The sequence below is a fragment of the Ctenocephalides felis genome, unplaced genomic scaffold (genome assembly GCF_003426905.1).
Source record: "Ctenocephalides felis isolate EL2017-DRISC unplaced genomic scaffold, ASM342690v1 CF-g0.4_SCAFFOLD_00845, whole genome shotgun sequence".
Taxonomy (NCBI): Eukaryota; Metazoa; Arthropoda; class Insecta; order Siphonaptera; family Pulicidae; genus Ctenocephalides; species Ctenocephalides felis.
In genome coordinates, this window is record NW_020536999.1 from 10,735,541 (window position 1) to 10,741,540 (window position 6,000).

A 6,000-nucleotide genomic window follows, 5' to 3' on the forward strand; every position below is an offset into this window, starting at 1 on the left:
GTCTTTCTATTTTGATTATCTGTTTAGATAGCTGTTGAAGAAATATTTTATCTGATTAACACACATACACATATACACACATATATATATATTGGGGTGGTCCTTAATATGGATATTTTCGAATTTCTTTGCTCCCAGGGGCTCAAATGCTTCCAAATTGATGAAAGAAAATTCTCTGAAAGTTTTAGCTCTTAATATTAACTTTAAGATAGTCCGCACTCTAATCAAAGTTTCCAATTTGAGTGCGGACTATCTTATAGTTAATATTAAGACTTGAAACTTTCAGAGAATATTTTTCCATCATTTTGCAAGCATTTGAGCCCTTGGGAGCAAAGAAATTCCGAACTATCCATGTTAAGGACCACTCTATTATATATACATATATAAATTAGTATAAATATGATTTGCCGAAGCATAACTTTTTCGATGTTCATCTATTGATGTATAAAAATAATTCGAAAATTATATAAATAGATAGATCTAATAAATGGTTTCCTTTTCGTCATGTGTGCACAATATTGAACCACGAATTATAGGTATTAATTCTTGGATAACATAGAAATCTTATGTTACGGGTCTATATTCGTATGAGTTGGTAGTAACGAACTGTCGTAAAGATATTTCAGGCGTTTTACCTATAAAACCTAAAACTTCAGATCAAAGAGGCATCAGCAAAGACAAAATTGTTTGTGCGTTTTGGAGGTTACATTTTATGTGTGAAAAGCCTGATCTTGAGCTTTTTGACAGTTTTTACTACCAACTCATACAAAAATAGACCTATAACATAACATTTGGATTTTATCTGCAAATTGTTTCCATAGTTTTTGGTTTTGTCACCCAATGGATAAATCACCAAGAACAATATTAAATAGTCAATAACTAATTTGGTTAAAGAAAATTGTTCTGGGTGAGAAAATCTTTGTAGATTAGAACGATATAATTGGTATTGACGTATCAATGTCTTTTGTGCTTGGTTTTTGTCATTTTTTGCAAAATTGAAGTTACGGGGATAAGTATTTAGTACCAAAAACTTCACCTGGCGAATGCATTAATCAACCCAATGAATTCTTTTTTCTACTTTGATTGATGAAAATATTGAAAGACTAGATAGATATATAAATGGATATAATGGTAATATCCATATATCCAGATATGAAATATGTATATGAAATATATTGGTAAATAGAAATATAGGGAACGATTCTGCCACATAACAGAAAAATGTTATGGCAAGGCAATGTTTTTTATTTATTTTTTGTTGGCTTTAAGGCCATGTTATGCAGAACTTTCCATACAAAATTGTTCTGAATATTGTCAAAATCCATGGGGTTGCCGTGCAGTCAGGCGCATTTCTCAGACAGTGAGATACAAAACCCGAGAATCAGCACAAATGTCCAAAAAAACGATGTTAGATAACAGGGTCTTTTTGACCCAGCTTCATAACATACGAGTGACGTTGCAGTTTATATGTAAAACGCCTGAATGCATAGCAAATACATGACATTTTGACCGTATTCAGTATGTTTCAGTAGCATAATAAATAAAGCAAAATAAATAAATAAATAAATAAAATAAATAATGTATGGAAGTTGGAGCGTAATATGGCCTTGCCATAACATTTTTCTATTATGCGGCAGACTCAGCCCATAATTTAATTTGCTGATACATAAAAATACTACTTTACACCTAGTTCACCTTATATTTTTATCTATCCATTTATCGATTTATTTGATTAAATTTAAGGATAAAGTATCTCTGTTTTAGCAAAATATGCCAAAAACAAGCACATAGACTTTCACCACTTGATGTGACCAAATTAAAAATTACCACCATCATCATTAAATTTACACATAATTTTTATTTAAAACAATTTGAATGACTGATACTTTGAGAATATTCTTATCTATATTTCCTGAGCAGAACTAAATTGGTAGAAATAGCAAAATATAAAATATATGTGAAAACACAAAAAGATTTATTGAAATTAGACTAACAGTTTAGGACCACAAGTTGTTTTTCGCAAACTCTACGAACAAAATACTATTTTTTTTATTCAAAACCATCTGTAAATACACTTCAACAAACACAAAAAGTTTTATCTAAATTGGACCAGCCGTTTGGGAGCAGTTTAATAATATAAATACGTGCAGGGTGGTCCTCAATATGGATTATTTCGAATTTTTTTGCTCCTAATGGCTCAAATGATCCCAAATTGATAAAAAAAAGTTCTCTGGAAGTTTCAAGTCTTAATATTAACTTTAAGATAGTCCGCAATACAATCAAAGAACCAAGAAAATTTGATTAAATTGCGGACTATCTCAAAGTTAATATTAAGAGCTAAAATTTTCAGAGAATTGTTTTTTATCAATTTAGAAGCTTTTTAGCCCTTGGGAACAAAGAAATTCGAAAATATCCATCTTAAGGACCACCCTATATACGTTTGTATGGTATTCTTCTTCTCTTAAACGTCTAGGCTAATTTCAGTAAAACTTTTGGTGTTTTTCTAAGTGTATTTACAGATGATATTAAACAAAAATGCAAAGCAAGAAATTATTTAAAAAAACAGCTTCTAACTATTAGTCTTTGATGGAAAATTCTTTTTTTGCATATGTCATTTTCAAAAGGCAAATTTTATATATTTATCTATTTCTATCAACAAAGGTTCTGCACAACTATCTTCACCTAATATACCATCTATTCCTAAATTCTTTCATCTGTCACAATTTTTCAAAAAAAAATCATACTACCTAGATGTACTTCAGATATACGACCAATTCTTCCGAGACCAAATACTTAAATATCTTGTGTCTTAAGATTTCTAAAAAAACTGCATTTTTTTCTTAAAAACTAAAATCTAATGAATAAATTGTAGATTATTTTGTTTGTAATATGCTTGAAAAGTTTTGGTAAAAAGGCATAAAATTCGTTTTCAATAAAAAAAATCTTAGTAAAAATTTTCCACTGATGATGAGACAAATTTAGTATCGAAACGTCTTAAAAATCTTTTAAAGAGTCTGCAATTGAAAACAGGTCACGTGACTTTTTACTAAAACAAGCATTTATTGTTTGGTTTATGTAAATATAAACTTTTGGGATTAAAATTGTGTAATTTTTATTGCTGTCACATTTTATATACACAGTTTATTTATGAAAAAATAACTAATTTTAGGAAAAAACAGTTAAAAGTAAGTACTATTTTACTTTTACCTATTACTTAATTGACCAAAAACAATAAAAAAATGTTATTCCTGCAATTAATTTGCAATTATCTGAAATGTGACAGCAATAAAAACTATTTATCATTCATTTGTTTCCAGAATCGATTGTTGTTTTATTAAGAACCATTGTACGGGCCAATCAGAGCAACGTGCGACAGGGACAGGAATAGAGTTTGTAGAGCGCTGTCTCTGTCACATGATTTGTGCGATGTGATTGGTTGTAACCGAGGTAAATATTTACTCGTATAGAAAGGTTTTGAAATAAGTTGTAAACCTGATAATGGAATGTATCTAGATCTGATAATATATATATATATATATATATATATATATATATATATATATTATTTATTGCCGATGTTTCAGAACTTTGTACGTTCCATCTTCAGGATATTTACTAAAAGCCATTTACCATGATCTTGATTTGGATATAAAAATATGTTTCAATTAAACATAAAATAATTTCTATGTCATTTATCTATCCCTTCCACTATTTCTACCATTTTCTCAAAGTGTAAATATTTGTGTTACCGAAATTTTGAAAAATAAGCATATTTATAATTCCGAAGCAACAGAACCTTCATTGTCGTATTATGTATTTATAAAAAATATATATTGTTCTGAATATATTAAGAGTTGGTTGTGAGGTACCCTATAAAATTATAAATATACATAAATATATACAATTAATAATATTATGAAAATAAATCGAATTGCGTTGATTTGCGCAAACAATTTCACTTTCGTTGTTTTTGATTTGTAATGCATTTGTTTTTATAATATTTACAGGAGGAGAAAAATAATTGTTACAGAATTGACTAAGGTTTCGAGATAAACGTTATGATATTGTTCAGGAAACCCAAATGGATTTTACATCTATATTATTAGTAAGTGCTATCTCAGTTTTATAAATTCTACATAAGTTGTTTAAGGTTTAAAATTTTCGTCCACGTTAAATTTGAAAACCTAAAAACCATTCGAACGATATTAATTGTTTGGCCAAATAAGTATATCATAAAGTGTTAAATTTTATTCCTAAAACAGCATATATGTACATATATATATATATATATATATATATATATATATATATATATATATATATATCGATTTACCTTAAATGTAGGGAAGTGGCATATTTTTTAAGGATATGGGTTTTATTTAGGATGGTTGCTCTTGGTAACTTTTTGTTAGTTAGACCCACTCACCACGATAAGGTGGCAACCAGTCGAGTGGGGGGAGGGATTGGATAGGGAATGATAGGAAAATGTGGAAAATAAAATATAAACATCACAAATATTGCCACACGTACACACAAACGGAAAAGTGATACGTGGTGGACAGCTAAGGCGCCCGCCGTCCGCCACTATCACTAATCCGTCCACACACTTATTATATACACACTTACTGGCCACATGTACACCAAGAATTATAAAATTGATAGGAATACAATAAATATAGAAAAAAATTAGTTAGGAGTTGTCACTATTCACTATTTTGCTATTCAACTATTTACTATTTACCATTAACTATTCAGTTATCACTATTCACTATTTACCATTAACTATACAGTTATCACTAGTCACTATTTACTATTAACTATTCAGTTATCACTATTCACTATTTACTATTAACTATTCAGTTATCACTATTCACTATTTACCATTAACTATTCAGTTATCACTATTCACTATTTACTATTAACTATTCAGTTATCACTATTCACTATTTACCATTAACTATTCAGTTATCACTATTCACTATTTACCATTAACTATTCAGTTATCACTATTCACTATTTACCATTAACTATTCAGTTATCACTATTCACTATTTACCATTAACTATTCAGTTATCACTATTCACTATTTACTATTAACTATTCAGTTATCACTATTCACTATTTACCATTAACTATTCAGTTATCACTATTCACTATTTACTGTTAACTATTCAGTTATCACTATTCACTATTTACCATTAACTATACAGTTATCACTATTCACTATTTACTATTAACTATCAGTATCACTATTCACTATTTACCATTAACTATTCAGTTATCACTATTCACTATTTACTATTAACTATTCAGTTATCACTATTCACTATTTACCATTAACTATTCAGTTATCACTATTCACTATTTACCATTAACTATTCAGTTATCACTATTCACTATTTACCATTAACTATTCAGTTATCACTATTCACTATTTACTATTAACTATTCAGTTATCACTATTCACTATTTACTATTAACTATTCAGTTATCACTATTCACTATTTACCATTAACTATTCAGTTATCACTATTCACTATTTATTATTAACTATTCAGTTATCACTATTCACTATTTACCATTAACTATTCAGTTATCACTATTCACTATTTACCATGAACTATTCAGTTATCACTATTCACTATTTACCATTAACAATTCAGTTATCACTATTCACTATTTACTATTAACTATTCAGTTATCACTATTCACTATTTACTATTAACTATTCAGTTATCACTATTCACTATTTACCATTAACTATACAGTTATCACTATTCACTATTTACTATTAACTATTCAGTTATCACTATTCACTATTTACCATTAACTATTCAGTTATCACTATTCACTATTTACCATTAACTATTCAGTTATCACTATTCACTATTTACTATTAACTATTCAGTTATCACTATTCACTATTTACTATTAACTATTCAGTTATCACTATTCACTATTTGCCATTAACTTTTGCTGAAAGAGAAATCCCTACTCGTG